General features: G+C 37.9%; 1 protein-coding gene and 1 long non-coding RNA gene across 3 annotated transcripts in view; both read right to left on the reverse strand.

Annotated features, from left to right (window-relative positions):
• glceb (glucuronic acid epimerase b) overlaps nucleotides 1-18977 on the reverse strand; it is a 73408-nt gene that overhangs the window by 44304 nt on the left and 10127 nt on the right. The window lies entirely within an intron of this gene.
• Nucleotides 10660-14676, reverse strand: LOC310730721. The gene is made up of 2 exons (XR_014534929.1): nucleotides 10917-14676; nucleotides 10660-10810 (listed from the first exon to the last, which is right to left on the reverse strand). It is a non-coding gene; the product is annotated as an uncharacterized lncRNA (long non-coding RNA).

Consider the following 18977-nt stretch of genomic DNA (forward strand, 5'->3'; position numbering starts at 1 on the left):
AAATTGGATAATCTGAAGTGCTTTCGGAAATCGTTTCCTTTTTCGGTAAAGGATCGCTTTTATCCTGCGCCGTTGCCGACTTCCTGAGAGTTTGTAATTCATTTGACTCGGAGTGTTTTTTTTCACCTCTCCGTTTACACTGAAGTATCAGGATTATATCCAGATCGGGAGTAATGAAATGTAGAGTTGCACCCAAGAGGCCTTTAAAACTGATTAAAATCGGATTGCTCAAATCACTTTTTGAGACCTGGGACGCATTTAAGCTGCATGGTTGACACGTGTAAGTGCATCTGTCCCTCCAGGGCACGTTTAATAACCGAACCAACTTTTGATGTACAACATCATAGCACACAAAAGGAAATAAAAAAAAATAAATGATGCTGGACCATAAAATCACCGAAGAAGTGACTACGGTGTACGTGTCAGGAAGTCCATGCCGAGCTGCTCTCCACTCCTGAAATAGTGTTTGCTAGTCTACATTCTACAGAGTCTGGCACATTTTTTGAAAGTAAATGTGATCATGGATCTCCTGTTCCAACATGAATAGACATGGACTGACATTTTCAGGTGGGAACTACATGCATCTGCTTTAAAAAAGCATGATATAGAATTATCTAGTTCAATTGTATGCATATTTAGGTGTTTACAAAAAAGACACCACATTTGACAACGCAATTTATTAAAAAAAATAATGAACTGCAGCACAAACACAATTAAAACAAGGGGCATGTTTACTTTTACGGCATACGGCAGACACCCGTAACACAGAGACAACAAGGGCTTAGAAGTCTCCATCAATAAATACACTGTATGGACAAATGTTTGTACAAACGCAGAACGATTTGGTGCAGTGACTACGAGCAGGAGGAGAGCACACCTTGATCCGACTCCTGATTCGCTGGCTGCTGATCCAATGATAAAAATTCCTATGGCAACCAGTAGCAAAAACGCCTTCTGGCAACTTCGTAGTACAGCGACTTTTTTTTTGTGTGTGAATGTGATATTTGAAGTCAAGATGCAAAACTTCAGTAATGAAGAAATGAGACCATCAGTCAAAAGAAAACAGATGTTCTCATGCTTAATCAACTCTGACTGGCAGCAACAAAAAAGGAACCATTCTATGCAAACATTTTTGTTTTTATTCGAATGTGCCTCATTGTTTTTCTCATTACATTTGCATGTCATTTATTTCCATTCCTCCTGTTTTTCTCACAAATTTCCTCATCCTGCTTTTCTCTAGTTCCCTTTTAATCTTTCTTCTTCTGATAGACAATACAAATCTGGTTCTCAGTGTAGCACAGATTAATACTGATGTCACCAACAGGAGTCAATGTATGATTTGGAGAATAAGTAAAATAATAAAGTGATCTATCTATCTATCTATCTATAGATATATCTCTTTATATAGATATCTCTCTCTCTCTCTCTCCATAGATATCCATCCATCCATCCATCCATCCATCCATCTATCTATCCATCTATAGATATCCATCCATCTCTATATCGATATCCATCTATCTATCTCTATATAGATATCCATCCATCCATTTCACTCACTCACTCACTCACTCACTCACTCACACACTCACACACTCACACACTCACACACTCACACACTCACACACACACCTATATCTATATCCATCTCTATATCTATCCATCTCTATATCTATATATCTCTCTAGATCATCTATATCTATTATATATATTTATATATAGGGGTGTAACGGTACACGCATTCGTACATAAATATTTCGGTACAGGGCTTTTGGTTTGGTACACACGTGTACAGAATGCAATCCTTTTTATGTTTTTTTTTTTATTTTTTTATTCCGCAATACACATTTTTTTTGTTGTTTACTGCCTGATTGAAAAATATGGCAAGTTCATGCAGGCAATTTATCAACAGTGCATGCAGTTTGCCAGTCAGGAGCCCAAATCCTGACAGTGAAACATGCCAAATCTGCTGTACGTTACAAAAGTTCCAAATTTCCACGTACACGCCTGCCATACGCTTCCATCGCTCCAGATTAGGCCTAACCAGTAATAAGAAACCACTTTTTCAGTGCTTCACCTGAAATATAAAATAAAACAAAAACATTTGTGGAGCAGGAAAAGCAGAGGCTTTGTAATATCTGCCGAGTCAAACGTGTTCTACGGCTGCTCTTTAAAGCCATTAAAGCAACGCTGAGCTGCAGATGCAGGTCTCTGAACCTTTCCCGGAAATCTACTCCAGCCTGGTTGATCTTTAACACTCGACCTTTCTGCCTTCTACCGCTGGCGTCGGAGAGAAAATGCTCGTAAAGGGCATGTGTGAAACTCTGTGTGCCCGTCCGCGAGCAAAGACAGCACCGAGCCAGGCTTTCAAACAGCACCATTAGTCCACTGGGAAACAGAGGATCTGTAGAAAAAAAACTAGAAGTGACCCAGGTGGAAGTGAGGGCTGTATGAAGTCTCCTGTTTGATGTGGAACACGTTTAAAGACGACAGTGCACAATTTTCTCTAGGATTTTTTTTCACGAAGATCAAAATAATTTCCTCTTAGCTTCTCAATATATGGTGGCATGACGAGGAAAAAATATAAATATATATTTTTGACAATTATGAATATGGTTATGCGTCTCTAATATTACAAAGCTAGAAAGCAATGCAGCATAAATATCCTGCACTTTGGAACTAATGCGTTCCACTGCCCTGCGACATGGCATGGGCAGCGATGTAAAAAGATGTAATGTTCAGCTAAGGAAGCACCCTACGCAAAACAGCTATTTGACTTACCCGAATTGCATCTGTATTCAACTGGACGTTTTCGTACTTTCGTATTTTAGCACTTCTCTTTCGAATCTGGTTTCAATCAAGACAACTTCTTAAAACTATGTTTTGTAACACGCCAACAGATATCAGCACAAGGCTGCACGGACAGTCACAGGAAGCACCCACCTTTATAAGTCAGTGTGCCAAAAGACATAGTCCTGTGTACATCGGGAGCTGTGCAACCAAATCTATTCTGGCCACTTATGTTACCACATCTGCGATATCATGAAAAAACTGGATGCTCCATGACGGCAATGCACAGTCAATGAGCTCTTCTCACACCATAAACTGCATAATCTCACTTCTGCAGCCCACCATACTCGCCAAATTTGCCTCCTGTAGACTAAGCCTTCTTCCTGAAGCTCGAAGGTCGTTGTTTTGACAGCAGTGCGGAGATTTATTGTGAATCGCAGAAGACTTCCAGGACACAATCCAGAAGTGGAAGGAACGCTGGGAGCGCTGTATTGCTTTGCAATGAGACTATTTTTAAAGTGATTGTGTATAAACAAATAAATAAAGTATGCTTTCAGTAAACAGAGCGAGACTCGAATTTATTGATACCATATAAATTACTAAATTATTCGTTGAAAATGCATATTCTTTATTTATTACTGTAAAGCTGCTTTGTCCCTTGAACACAAAAAAATTACAATCAAATATGTGTGATAATGTAAATCACACTGCCACAACGATAAAATCAGATCTATAAAAAGGTTAGTGTTGGAAAACTGTTGTGGCACATAAATATTAATCCATAACCGCAATCAATTCGGTCGTGTTAACAGTAAATCTGCTTCACATCGAGCCACAGAACCTGCTCACTGATTATAAGTAAGGAATAAAACCCTGACTGGGTTCTTGTGGGGAAAATACACTTCAGTGTGTAAAGACACAAAATAAGGAGTATTGTGCAAAGAGTTTGTATTCCACAATCAGGCATGCACAAGCACTACACAGCACAATGCATTGTTTATTAGGCTACAGGTGAATTCAAGTCCATTCAGGTTTATTTGTATGGTACTTTTAGCAATAGGGATTATCCCAAAGTAGCTCTACAGAAAAAAATATATATTATATATAGTAATTGCATTTCAATATATATATAAATAAAAAAAAAACCTAAGGTAAAAATTTAAGGTTTCAAAAATTAAAGAGTTAGAGACAGAAATTGCATTTATTTTTTTTTTTTCTCCAACCCGGTTTATCAGAAAGCTTGCCTGGAGCCTGTTAAAGGTCAGAATGCTCACAAAACACAAAGGCATGTCTGGTTCATTTGCATTCTGCAGCCCTCTGAAAGGATCTATGCAGCAAATACACATCAGCCACAAAGGCAGGTAATGATGTAGGTGAGCTGAGGAGGCATGTGGTGCAGTTAGCGTTCCAATTCATCCCAGAGGTGTTCAGTAGGGTTGAGTAGAGTGCTACAGCAGGCCATTTAAGATCTTCCACTCTAACCCATGGAAAGCACATCTTTATAGAGCTGGTTTTGTGCATGCACATTGTCATGTTGGAACAGGTTTGGGTCTCTGAGCTCAAGAGGGAAAATGTAAATGCTACCGGCATCCTAAACAATTGGTGCCTCCAAAAATCTGTGGTGTAAATGACAGGAATTTAAACAAAACAAGGCAAATCTGTACTTTTGACATGTGAAGAAAAAAAGATTCAATCCAGGGCACGAGCGGCGGTGTGGCTCGAAAGCCTGCAACAAACAACTGAAATCCAGAAAGTAAACAAATGACGTCCAAACATGATATTAGCATCCTGACTCAATAGAGACCTTTGTTCTCAGAGCTTTCTCTGCACTCTTTGATGTGAAGTGTTGTAATTGAAAGGAAATCCAGAAGGCTCTGCGATGCGAGGTTTAAAATAAATAAATAAATAAACACAAATAAATAAATAAAAACCTGTTTTTAGAGCATGCTCCAAACAAGCAGATGGTTAAGGTGCTGCTCTTCTTCAAACGAGTCCATGCTTGGCTTGCATCAGTGGTACGAGAGAAGCTTCCAGATTGGGAGCTGACAGGAGAGGAGTGCAATACACACACGCTTGTTTGTGGTGGCATGTGTGTGGCGTGTGGATGTGTGTGGGCATCCAAGCATGTGTGCATCAGTGAGCACGAAAATGATCGTTTTCTGGACGCCGCTGATTGTATTTAATGACCGCATGCACAGAAACAACCTTCCACAATGAGCAACAGATGAGCATGTGTCTATTACGTATATGTATATACATTCGTCTAGTCTTTTCCTAGCTGTGATATTTGGTGATTTCTATTTACAGTTGGAAGAACTGTTTTACTAGACATAAAAAAAAAAAAAATAATAATAATAAAAAAAAAATAATAATAATAATTCACATACTCTGTAGACTATCATTTAGTTGATAAAATATTGATTACTGATTTGTTGGGTTATATTTGGGATTATTTCCACATCAGCTTCAATGGCATATACATACAAGCACACTATATTAATCGTAGATTAAAAACATATCTTTTTAGCAAAGCCTACACATAACACACATCACACACATCACATCACAACCTTGTGCTCCAGAATATATGATCACATGCACATTATCAACTTGTGCTGTTAATATCATGAACAGCAGCTACGCTAATTTCTCTCCACTGCTTCTCTTTCTCTCCCCATCCCGAGGCATCCTGAGGTTTGGCCAGCTCCAGTCACGTCCCACCTCGTGAAGATTATGGACCTATGGATGATCATGGAGAAGTAGATGCCGAGTGTATAAAGGCCCTGGCATGGAGAAGCTGATGCTGGATCTATGATCACAAATGTTGAGCTTTTTATACCAAAGACTGGAGAAAGAACATTCACTTATAATCTTATACTCCAGTACTCATGTTAGTTCTCACTCTCCAGTGTTCTGTATTGTTGAAAGATTTATGATCAAACTCTTGATGTCACCCATATGAGGATGGGTTCCCCTTTAAGTCTGGTTCCTCTAAAGGTTTCTTCCTCATATCATCTAAGGGAGTTTTTCCTTGCCACTGTCGCCACGGCTGCTCATCAGGGACAAACGCACACCATTCACCTTCACTGTTGTTTTCTGTAAAGCTGCTTTGAGACAATGTCTGTTGCGAAAAGCGCTATACAAATAAACTTGACTTGACTTGACTATATGGAAAAAAGCACTGGAACACCTGACTTTTCCAGCCATACGTATAGGATGTCTCTTAATGTGGTAGCATTAAATTTCCCTTTAATTTATTCAGGAGGCCCAATCCCGGTTTCACCCACTATCACAATACTCCTCTGCACAAAGCCAGCTCCATGAAGATATGGTTTACATGGGTTGACGTGGAAGATCTCTTGCTTTAAAGCTCTGACCTCAACCAAGCTGAACAGCTTTGGGATGAACTGGAATGCTGACTGCACCCGAGGCCTCCTTATCTCACCTACACCACCACCCTTGGGGCTGAATGAGCACAAATCTCCAGAAGCCCACTCCAAAATCTAGTGGAACATCTTCCCAGAAAAGTGGAGGTTATTCAAACAGGAAATGTGGACTACATGTGGAATGGGAAGTTCAAAAGACACTGATTTGAATCTTGCCCACAAACTTTTGTCCATGTAGTGCATTTATCAACAGCTCTATTACAGATTATTAGTGCCTGTGAGGAGAAAAAAGCACTTATTTTTAGCTCTGTCTAATAAAACATGTCTTGAGCCTGACAAATAAAACTTTAAATCATGATTTTTATAACTTTTGATAAATTGGGGCAGGTCAAAACATATGTTTTGCAGTCCAGGAAGCATTAGAATATTGATAATATGGTGGTTCGCCACCGTTCGATAAATATCCTTCCGACAGTCTGCTTATGCCCGACAGAAAGTTATTTATTATATGCAGTGTTAACACTAAATCAGAAAGTATACAGTAAGTCGAATAAGCACTCTTTACACCTGTGGTGAGCAGAAAGGCATCTCGGAATGCACAAACGCGCTAAAGCTTGAGGTGGGTCTGCTAACAAGAGCAAGAAACTGCATCAGGTTCTACTTTCTTCAGCCGGAGATTTTAAGCTATAGTGGGAGCTATAGAGAGGGGGTCACCCAAACAGCACAGCTGAAGCCTGGAAAAAAGCCAGAGCATGACTTGATGCATTTTCCTGCTGCCACATGATTGGCAGTTCGATATTTCTCATGAACCATCACATGTTGTAGAACACAGCACAATTTTTCAGGAAAAACTTTAACTCCAGACATCCATTCAAACCTCAAGGCATGTGCAAGGCAGAACAGAAAAATCTGAATGAACACTTGGTATAGCCATCCATTTGTGTGTGGGTAAAGAATTTTTTTTTAAATAATAAAAAAATAAAATTTAAAATTATAAAAAAAAAAAAAAAAAAGGGGCAAAAACAGCTGAGGACCAAAGCTCTCGTCCCCTGACAGTTTTTATTTCTAACCTGTCAGCAAGAGAGGTCCTAAAAACCATGTTTTCTTGACAACTCTTTCCTTTACAATGAAGGCAGCAAAAATGATCTGTTCAAATAGAAAAAAATGTCTAAAAAAAAAATCCGCAAAGACGAATGTGTTAATCCTGTAATGCGGAACAGCGGCGCAGCATCAAGCGCTACTGACGCACAGGAAATAAAGCACTGAGGAAATTAATAACATTTTTAGCTAAATTAAACAAAAGCATATCTGCCCAACATCATTTACACATCATATGTGGTTCTTCCCCAAACTGCAACCATAAAGGTGTAAACAATTGTATGTGCATTAAATGATGATGATTAAATGATAAATTTTCACTTCACTTGAACTAAGAGACAAAAACCTATAGCCTGACTTAAAGCACAAACCTTCACAAGCAGCCTCCAAAGTCTAGTGGAACATCATCCCTGAGGAGTCGAGGTTATTATACAGTGAGGAAAATAAGTATTTGAACACCCTGCTATTTTGCAAGTTCTCCCACTTAGAAATGATGGAGGAGTCTGAAATTGTCATCGTAGGTGCATGTCCACTGTGAGAGACATAATCTAAAAAAAAAAAAAATCCAGAAATCACAATGTATGATTTTTTAACTATTTATTTGTATGATACAGCTGCAAATAAGTATTTGAACACCTAAGAAAGTCAAATGTTAATATTTGGTACAGTAGCCTTTGTTTGCAATTACAGAGGTCAAACATTTCCTGTAGTTTTTCACCAGGATTGCACACACTGCAGGAGGGATTTTGGCCCACTCCTCCACACAGATCTTCTCTAGATCAGTCAGGTTTCTGGCCTGTCGCTGAGAAACACGGAGTTTGAGCTCCCTCCAAAGATTCTCTATTGGGTTTAGGTCTGGAGACTGGCTAGGCCACGGCAGAAACTTGATATGCTTCTTACAGAGCCACTCCTTGGTTATCCTGGCTGTGTGCTTCGGCTCAATGTCATGTTGGAAGACCCAGCCTCGACCCATCTTCAATGCTCTAACTGAGGGAAGGAGGTTGTTCACCAAAATCTCACAATACACGGCCCCGGTCATCCTCTCCTTAATACAGTGCAGTCGCCCTGTCCCATGTGCAGAAAAACACCCCCAAAGCATGATGCTACCCCCCCCCCATGCTTCACAGAAGGGATGGTGTTCTTGGGATGGTACTCATCATTCTTCTTCCTCCAAACACGTTTAGTGGAATTATGACCCAAAAGCTATTTTGGTCTCATCTGACCACATGACTTTCTCCTATGACTCCTCTGGATCATCCAAATTCATCATCTTAGTGTATTACCAACAGTAACCTTGGAAACGGTGGTCCCAGCTCTTTTCAGGTCATTGACCAGCTCCTCCCGTGTAGTTCTGGGCTGATTTCTCACCTTCCTTAGGATCATTGAGACCCCATGAGGTGAGAGCTTGCATGGAGCCCCAGTCCGAGGGAGATTGACAGTCATGTTTAGCTTCTTCCATTTTCTAATGATTGCTCCAACAGTGGACCTTTTTTCACCAAGCTGCTTGGCAATTTCCCCATAGCCCTTTCCAGCCTTGTGGAGGTGTACAATTTTGTCTCTAGTGTCTTTGGACAGCTTTTTGGTCTTGGCCATGTTAGTAGTTTTATTCCTACTGATTGTATGGGGTGGACAGGTGTCTTTATGCAGCTAACGACCTCAAACAGGTGCATCTAATTTAGGATAATAAATGTAGTGGAGGTGGACATTTTAAAGGCAGACTAACAGGTCTTTGAGGGTCAGAATTCTAGCTGATAGACAGGTGTTTAAATACTTATTTGCAGCTGTATCATACAAATAGTTTAAAAATCATATATTGTGATTTCGGGATTTTTTTTGTTGATTATGTCTCTTACAGTGGACATGCACCTACGATGACAATTTCAGACCCCTCCATGATTTCTAAGTGGGAGAACTTGCAAAATAGCAGGGTGTTCAAATACTTATTTTCCTCACTGTAACAGCAAATGAGAACTAAGTGTGGAATGGATTTGGATTGTATTTAATGTTAACAGTCTGCTACACTGACTCAGGACTACAGTTTGGTTCTGATCACTATCACTGTACCCTGCATCAATGTTTATCTGTAATAATGGACATTCGGTGCAACCCAGATGAGGATAATGTTCCCTCTTGAGTCTGGTTCCTCTCAGGGTTTTTTCCTTCTGCCATCTCAGCCATTGCCACAATCGCCACCGGTTTACTCATTAGGAACAAACCTACACTTATAAAGTACATATTCGTTTTTATCACCACATTATCTGTGTATAGCTGCTTAGAGACAATGTTCATTGTTAAACGCGCAATACAAATAAGAATGAATTGAATAGGATTTAAAAAAAAGGCTCATACGAATCGTATGGTCAGGGGTCCACAAACCTTTGCCTGTATATCTCCTGAACTACAATCTAACCAATAACAAGCCGAACCAGCGTTAACTCCCCCCTAAAAAAAACCCACAGGCATGAGATGATCACTAGCAGTCTACATTGCTGTGCTATTCAGTTTGCCAATTGCAGTTGCCCAGTAGACAAGTGGCATCATGAAAGAGAGGAAAAAAAGAAAACTTCAAGAACAGTCTAGACCTGGCAGACGTTTTTGTGTGGATTTAATGACAAATGGTGGTGCCTGTGACCTCAAAGCTCTTTACGAGTCTGAAGAGCTGCAGAAACACAAAGGTTGTTGGGAAATGGCCCATTGTGTGACAGAAGAGACAGGGAATTAAACACAAATGATTGAGCAGCACCCGGGGAGGACACACTACAGACTACTCCTGAAGGGCACTCGAGAAATTTTATTTTATTTCCATTTTTTGTGGAAGAAACATGACAAGAAGGTCTCTCGGGAATAACTGTTCTGAGAAATGTATGTTAGTTATCAAGAATTTGAAAGATGTTTCTAGTTTGGGAACTAGAATTGTTGAATAAGATAAAAAAAAAGAAAAAATAATTAAAAGGCAACTTTTAATGCTAGCAGATGTTCAACTTTTTGAAATTGAACCCATAAGAAAAATATCTATGATTTTTTTTATTAAATCAGTGTTCTCTAAATTCCACCTATACAACAAGTAAACAGAGGAATGAAAGGGCAAAACGGATAAAAAATTTTTTTTTGGTCTCAGAATCCTTGCCATGCATTCTCCAAACTCATCAGGCATTATAGAAGAAAACTCGAAGTTGACAAAAGGAAGTAACACCAAGTATTGACTTCAGAGGTGCCAATAACTGGGACACAAATACTTAAAGATATTTTTCTAAAGAGCATTTGTGTGATTTTTTTTTTTTAAACAAAAGAACAAAAAAACAATACATTTTCACCCTTCTTTGCTCATATTAACCAAGGATGCCAGTATTACAGAAAGTATATAAAAAAATAAAATAAAAAAAAAACCCTTTCTTTCAGCTTCTCCCATTAGGGGTCGCCACAGTGGATCATCCGTATTCATGATCCGCATGTTCGATTTGGCACGTTTTTACGCTGGATGTCCTTCCTAACGCAACCCTCGCCATTTATCCGAGCTTGGGACCGGCACTAAGAGTGCACTGGCTTGTGAAACTTTAATAACTGGGGTTGGTTCCCTGACCGGGAATCAAACTCGGCCCGCAGCGGTGAGAACGCCGCATCCTAACCACTAGACCACCAGTGAACCATATTACAGAAAGTATATGAACTCTAAATATTGGTCTGATTCAACATTTACATGGGTAATTTATTTTTTTTATTTCCTAGATGATTTCTGATCTAAACAACTCTTTTCAATCCAACTGAAGTTTCCTTTGAGTTTACATCAATGAGACTTATTGACATGTTTACATAAAGGCTTTTCAGTCTGATTCAGCCATCATTCTGATTGTTCGCATGTATATGCACCTACGGATAATTCCATATACAACAAACATTCAATCAACCGTTCTTGAAACATCATAATGCGATTCCTGAAAATGTGATGAAAATCCTCAGCCCCCCCGAAAATAAAAATGAAGAAAAAAAAAACAAGCTTTTCTGATTTTTTATTCCAAAAATCTATAAAAATGGAACAGAAAAAAGTGCAGCAAGAAGTTTTATGGAGTTAATAAGACACAGAGTTTCTCAAATTGCACACTCTTTGATATCTTCATTTCACTTGAAATCCCACTTTATAATTTATTCAGAGCTTGGCAGCCCTACATAATTATTCCTCCTGAAATAATGAAATGACATTAGATTAGTTCTCAAACAATAAGTGAAAAATGCTCAGGTAGGCCGTGTTGACGCTCAGGTATGCAGAGTTCAATGGTGATGGTTATGCCAAATCTTCCAAACACATTTAAAATTGTCTGAAATTTGATTATTACATAATATACTTATTATTACATAATGTGTCTTTTACATGTCTTATTAGGCATCGATTTGATAGTTCAGTAAGAGGTTTCAGGCAGGCTTGAATAGAGGCAAAAGAAAAAAATATCCTGCTTCCGAAAAAAAAAAAAAAAAAAAAGATTATGAAATGACTTATTAGTCCACTGCTCTCTATCACCCCCATGTTTTTCCTTTACTAAATCTTTTCCAGGCCTTCTGACTCACTAGATTACGACATGTAGGGGAGTAAAGCTTCCACAGAATTGTCCATTAAGACCAGCAAAAAAATATAAAGCATTCTGAGCTTGACATTAAAATCTAACGTAGCAGGCAGCATAATAGTTATCGTTTTCAAAAGCAAAAACGTTTTACACCCCGACCCATGCAGTCTTCTGACCTGAGGTGCGGAATCCATGTTAATTAGATTATTTTCTGCTATTTATAAAAGAACGTCTAAATTCAGGACCCACGCAAAGTAACGTTCACCTGCTTCCTCTGATTACTCAGCAACTCTAAATGCAGATCTAAAGTGTGGCTTTCTTTTAGCCATTGGACAAGAACTGCAGGAGTTGGATCGCATACAAAGAAATACACTCTCTTTTTATATGACGATGCAAGAAAACTGACTGATTTACCAATATCAATGATGCAAAATCAATACAAATGAAATTTGTATTGGCATATTCTCCTCTGTCAATCAGAGCAACATTATCCAATCATAGTCACCTGTGAGCTCATGTATGTTGAAGAGGGCAGATAGCATTTGTACACGGAGTGTACAGTCCAAAATGATGTGCTGTCGGCTTTCACACGTGCCAAAGAAAATGCATTGATGTTGTACGATCAGGGAAAGCTGACAGATGGAAATTGACAAGGGACCAGATTTGGGAAAGAGAAGCCCCAACTGTTTGAACAGAGCATGAACAGTGCTACTTTTCAGACGAACCAAAGCGATCGCAGTTCCACCTTCTTGTTTTTAAATGCAGATGGATTTCTTTTGACACCCTGCATCCTTTGTCCTTCAGCGAATTTGCTTTCCTCTGAGTGACATTTTAATTCACAATTGTTCTGACCCAAAATTGCACATGCTTCCACTGTAAATGCTGGTGCCTGTTTCCATGCCGAACAGGAGAGAAGCTCACAAAATCAGAAACGACAAGACGACTTAAAAGCCACTCTTATCCTTTTAAAAGTGCAGGGAATGTGGGGTAAGGTATTAATATTCGCATTTACTATACTTGTACCTCTCTGGACTGACGCTTTTATCTAATTGACACACCACAGCAGGAGAGTCTGACCAGAAGCCCAATGCATTAACTACTAAACTTCCCCTGCCCGCATTTTGTTTAATGACATGACTTAAAAGTCAATAAAGATTTACATTTATATTCATTTTGTTGTACATTAGCATTTAGACTTAATGGAAAAACAAACCGGAAAGAAAAAAAACTGACAGTTCAAAGCCCTTTAATATATCTCGTGTAGTTAATACTTCAAACGAATAGCAGAACGTTTCTTAAACACACCTCATTCATTCAGCTCGTGGAAAGAAAGCAAGAGAGGGAAAGTGCAGTAACTCGACACAGATACACCTCATTTCTTTCAATTTCCTCTTGCAAAAAGAAAATTCAAGCCAATTTAAAGTAATATGCATGTAGCACAGACTTTTAAACGTGTCTGAAAGCCTACAAAAATTGCTCTACATTCAAAGAAATCCAAGAGAGAGCGTGTATAAATCAAGTCGGAGGTCTAAAAAAGAATCAGTACAGTAAGTAACAAAAGTAGAATTGGCCTTCCAGGACCCTCTTTCGTGATGCAGAAAGAAATAAAATAGGAAGGAACGAATCCCTTTGGTCACAGTGCTGAATTACGACTAAAGGCTAAATCACACCTAAGAATCAGTGCGTGCTCGGATCATCTTGCACAGCTGCGAGCGTGATTCTCCGGCTGCTCGGATTTGAACGGTGACATAAAGCAGAGCGCTTGTGGAAGGCTTCTGATGATACCCTTGTACACAGCTAGGGGTTTGTCCATCACCAGTGTGTCAGAAATAACAATGAACCATGAATCGGAAAACTTCAAAAGCATTCGCAGACTATAACTGGGTCCCGTCCTTTGGGCACAACGTGCACTCTGCAATCAATAAGGGTCTGTACATCCTCACATGGTTGAGAGATTTCAGCATCTGCGGTCTGGAGGCAGAGAGGCGGTGAAGGGAAAGAAATGGAAGCTCGAACACATAGGTGCAAACACAAACAGAAAGAACAGTCACGTTAGGAACCATTATAAATCTATTAAAGTGGCAGGAAATGGAGCGTAAAATGAAAAAATGATGCTGAACTTGAGTGCTAAATCATGCATGAGGTAAAGTTTGGGGATATTTCTCTCTCTATGAAGAAAAAAAATGCAAATAAAAACTCTTTTCAACAATGAATGTGCTCAAGTTTTACTCAGTAGTATTTAGTGCAATAACAAGAGTGATTTGTGACAAAGTCTTGTGAATCAAAAGAAATAGAATTCTGAGGCTAAAAACTAATGCTGCTAAACATCAAATCTCAAGTCTACACTATATGGACAAAAGTATTGGGCCAACTGACTTTTCCAGTCATATGTTGTCTTTTTCATATATATGATCATTTTGGCCCCACGGGGTGAGATCTTGCGTGGAGCCCCAGATCGAGGGAGATTATCAGTGGTCTTGTCTTGTATGTCTTCCATTTTCTAATAATTGCTCCCACAGTTGATTTATTCACACCAAGCTGCTTACCTATTGCAGATTCAGTCTTCCCAGCCTGGTGCAGGTCTACAATTTTGTTTCTGGTGTCCTTTGACAGCTCTTTGGTCTTGGCCATAGTGGAGTTTGGAGTCTGACTGTTTGAGGTTGTGGACAGGTGTCTTTTATACTGATAACGAGTTCAAAGAGGTGCCATTAATACAGGTAACAAGTGGAGGACAAAGAAGCCTCTTAAAGAAGAAGTTACAGGTCTGTGAGAGCCAGAAATCTTGCTTTTTTGTAGGTGACCAAATACTTATTTTCCACAATAATTTGCAAATAAATTCTTTAAAAATCAGACAATGTGATTTTCGGGATATTGTTTTGTCTCTCATAGTTGGTGTACCTATGATTTTTGCCCCAATGTATATACATATATACACATACATACATTACATACATATAATTTTAGTTTTTTATTAGAAGTGTGTATATAACATTTAAAATAGTTTGTAAAACAAAAATATGGTTAAAAAAAAAAAATAATTTTAAAATCATATTTTATAAAAAATAATAATTAATGCAATACACTTATTATAGTAATTAAATTGAGTCATTAATTAAATTGACAAATTAAATAGATTAAATAGTTTACATTTGTTAGACTGAATTTGGTTAAAACAGATGTGCAAGTAAGTATCTGTTTCACATTTAATATTTAATTTTTGAAACGATATGATCTACTTAATTCAGCATACTTAAACAAACGTCTTCTTTCCTTCCCAGATGTGGGAAGTAATGAATTATAAATCCTTTGTTACTGAAGTAGATTTTTTTTTGGTATCAGTACTTTACTTCATTTATTTTTCTGACAACTTTTTACTTTTACTCGTAAAATATTTACACAAATATATATACTTTCTACTTCTTTCATTTTAAAAACAGCTCATTACTTTAGTTTTGATCTATTTGGTGACGTGTCAATTTTTTCTCCTTCTCATTGCACCGTTTTCAGACCATCAGCCTATTTCCTGTCATTCTGTAGCTTTTTCAATCTACCACTGGTGTATCATTTCCTGGCTCTCACACACCACAGATGTGCACTAGTTTTTGAAGCAAACAATTTGCAGTCAGACGGCAACAAGAAGTATGGAGTTAATGTGGATGAGACAGAGGGAGTCAGTGACGTAAACATGACTGACAACAGAGCCATTTCTGATCACATGATCATCATCATCTTTTCTCTGCTTGTGATCTACATGGTGGCTGTTCAGACTGGATAAATTTTTTTGGGAAACAAAATGTTTTATTCGTTTTTATTTATATATTTTATATATATATATATTTATTTATTTAAGGCTGTCAAAATGCTAATTCATTTTAATGGCACTGGTTTTATTAACGTCCTATGAATGCAGCGTGCATTTCTGTTTAACCATTTTTAATGAGGTGTGGAAACAAAGGTTCTGTTCGGTGTCCTGATAATTTACATAATTAAAAACACCGTTAAAAACATTTACAAGAATATTTTGTCTGCATGGTCTATGTTGAGTATGGTTTCACAAATAATAACCATTCATTTGCATAAAGTCAATATCAATATTTGTCCATGGGCATGTTCATTAGAGTATTAAAAAAATATTAATTCAAGGTACATTTAGAACAGCGCGATTAAATATTTCAATCGATTGACAGCCCTAATAAAACTATATAAAAACTTTATAAATAAAACTACACCTGATAAAACAGGTAGTCGTTATGGCTACTTTTTACTTAAGTACATGTCAGAGCTCAAACCTCTTTACTTTAACGCGAGTAAAAAAAAGTATAGTCAGTACTTCAACTTTTACCAGTCTTTTTTAAACATGAGTATCTGTACTTCTACTTAAGTGAAGGATGTGTGTACTTTTGCCACCTCTGTTGCTTCCATCCTTCATTCATTTACTCTCTTGATATGTGGAATTGTCAGGATTTTCTCCTTTTAAAAGAAATTCTTGAAGCTGGACATTAAGTGCTAAAGAATTTTGTAGCGTTTTCATGCATGCGCAAAATAAATCTTATTTCCGGTACGGAGCAAGTTGCGAAGGTGGAGAGCAAACAAACTTGCGGTCCGGCACTTAATACGTTTCTGAGGGAACTCGGATTTGAACTTGGTTCCGCACATAAAAAGGATTGCCAAAAATTTCGGTACGAATACTTGTATATTTTTTATTACAATACAATATACTGACTGATGATAAGCAACTTAACGAGAGAAAATTAAATCCTTTGGATCGGAATCATCTTGAAGCTGTGCCTTAGGGGACGTCTTGTATCATGGCTTTAGTGTATGTTCAACCAACTTCATTCACACCTAAAGGCATTTTAGATTAGCCGGTGGGAGGGAGGAGGAAAAAAAAAAAAAAAAAAAAAAGAATCCAGAGGAAACCCACACAGACCATGTGGAATTGAGTCATGTTTAATTGTGCCAATGCAAACAGCCAAGACAAAGCCTTTGCATTCAAAGCTGAAAAAGCTCACCAAGCAAGACAGAAGAGGAACGAGGCTCAAGTCTGAGTCTTGAGAGGGATTTTCGCTTCCATAAAAGACAGAGAAGAGTGTTTCAACAATGCAGCTTTGAAAAGATAAAGCATTAGTGTCAAGCATGGCAAATGCAGCAAGAAGCCTGAAATTCATGTTGATACGTTGCCTTTACTCCCTAAAATGTGGAGTTCATAGGAATGCAGGATTTGCTGCACGGGACAACGTAAAATAAAAAAAGCAGAAAATTTTATTTTCAATGATAACAGACATGCATGTTTGATGTAACAATAATGTCATTTTTATATAACCAATTAATAATTAACAGGATTTTTTAAACATGGATTATAATGAAGTTCTTAGTAAATAGTCAGTATGATTTTTCCACCACAGGTCTTTAAGACCTCCGGTTAAGACCTCCAGTCAGTTCTCCATAACATGGTCAACTATGGGCTTTTTTGGGGTGCTTCATTAAAAAGAAAAAAACGCAGGAAACGACTGCCTGTTGGGAGATTAGTAAGTGATAAGAAATTAGTGAAACCTTATAAACAGTATGATGCGGAACAGTATGATTATTATTATTAACAATAATTGCTGTGGCATATGAGAAATAAAACTTTGACAGTGTGTTATAAGACGAAGCTCAACATTAGGTGGATAAAATCATTACATCAGGCTGCTATTCATTTCCTACAAAAGGAAACTAATAAATATGTGCTACTTCTTAATTAAATAATTAATTAAAACCAATTTACATACATTTTTTTAGCTGCAATTATATCAGGAGCTCGTTGACTTGAAACAGCAAACTTCTCGAGTTTCCGCTGTTCCTGTCCTGCTCAAGGTGACCTGCTGTCAAATTTTCTTTAGAACTCATCTTAATGTATGTGTATGAAATATTGTCTGGGGACAAGATAAATACATTTTTATAAAACAAAATGTAATTTTTCTGATCCAGATCCTGATCTTGGGGAGCAGAGAAGGGTTTCAATAATTGCCTCAAACAAGCACAGACAAGGGATGGGTCAAGGCAAAGGCCAGCAGCTGCAGCCATCAATACAACAGCTTGTCATGTTCCCATCTACTAATCCATAATGAGAAAAAAAAGGTCAAGAGCTGATGCTTTCACTGTTATGACAAGACATTAATTAAATGCCAACATTTATCTTTTGTAAAGAGACTTCTTTTTGTTGAAAAAAGAAATTGAAATAGGATTTTAAATAGGTCAAACATATCATGGCCCTGTGACTTCAGAAAGGTAGCATGATATGATATGGCCATATCACTCAGCCCTACTAGATAGATCAATGTACACTTTATTCATCCTGGATGAAATGTTTTTATGTATAATCAATTCTAATCCTAATTTTTATTAGATTATTTACGACTCTAAAAATGAATGACCCGGTTATAATTAATAAAGACTTATATATATATATATATATGTATATATATATATATATATATATATATAAAAAAAAAAAAAAAAAAAAAAAGCAACAGGAAAAACTCTTCTCTTGTCTTTAATTTATCTGGGGATGAAAAGCCAGGCCTCTTCTTTTATTTTTTTGGATAACTAAGCTTCATTCGATGCATGCTCTAATTAAAGAAGTCTAGTCTCAAGAAAAAAAAGAAAGAAAAACCCACAGGAACTGACAAACAAAAATCCTTCAGTGAATAACACCATAAAAATGTGAAACAGCAATTTGCTTAAAATATCTATCCTCTAAAAAGAACTTACAGAACTGTAAGAAATGCAAGTAGAAAGAGTTTGGGTTTGATCCAAACACTCCCAGACCTGATCTCAGCTGGACACCAGATGAGAGCAGGTGGGGTGAGACACGTCCAACAGTCATGTCAAAAGCCTGGCAGTTTATTGGGCAGCAGGGAGCACAGCAGGTTTGTGAGAGTAGCCCACTTCTTCCTGAGAACCAAAGTCTGGGAAGTCTAATCACCACCATCACTCTGGCTGCTTCACAAAGCTGGCACACGGAGAAAAAGTCTGGCTGGTCACTACGTTGCCAAATAACAACCGCAAGATCAGATTAGGGTGAAGGATAAAAAAACGTTGATGATGGAGTGAAAATCCGAAAATCACTGTTATGATTGTTTGACTGTCAGGGCAAGCAGCATAGAAT

The sequence above is a fragment of the Silurus aristotelis genome (assembly GCF_946808225.1).
Source record: "Silurus aristotelis genome assembly, chromosome: 9".
Lineage (NCBI taxonomy): Eukaryota > Metazoa > Chordata > Actinopteri > Siluriformes > Siluridae > Silurus > Silurus aristotelis.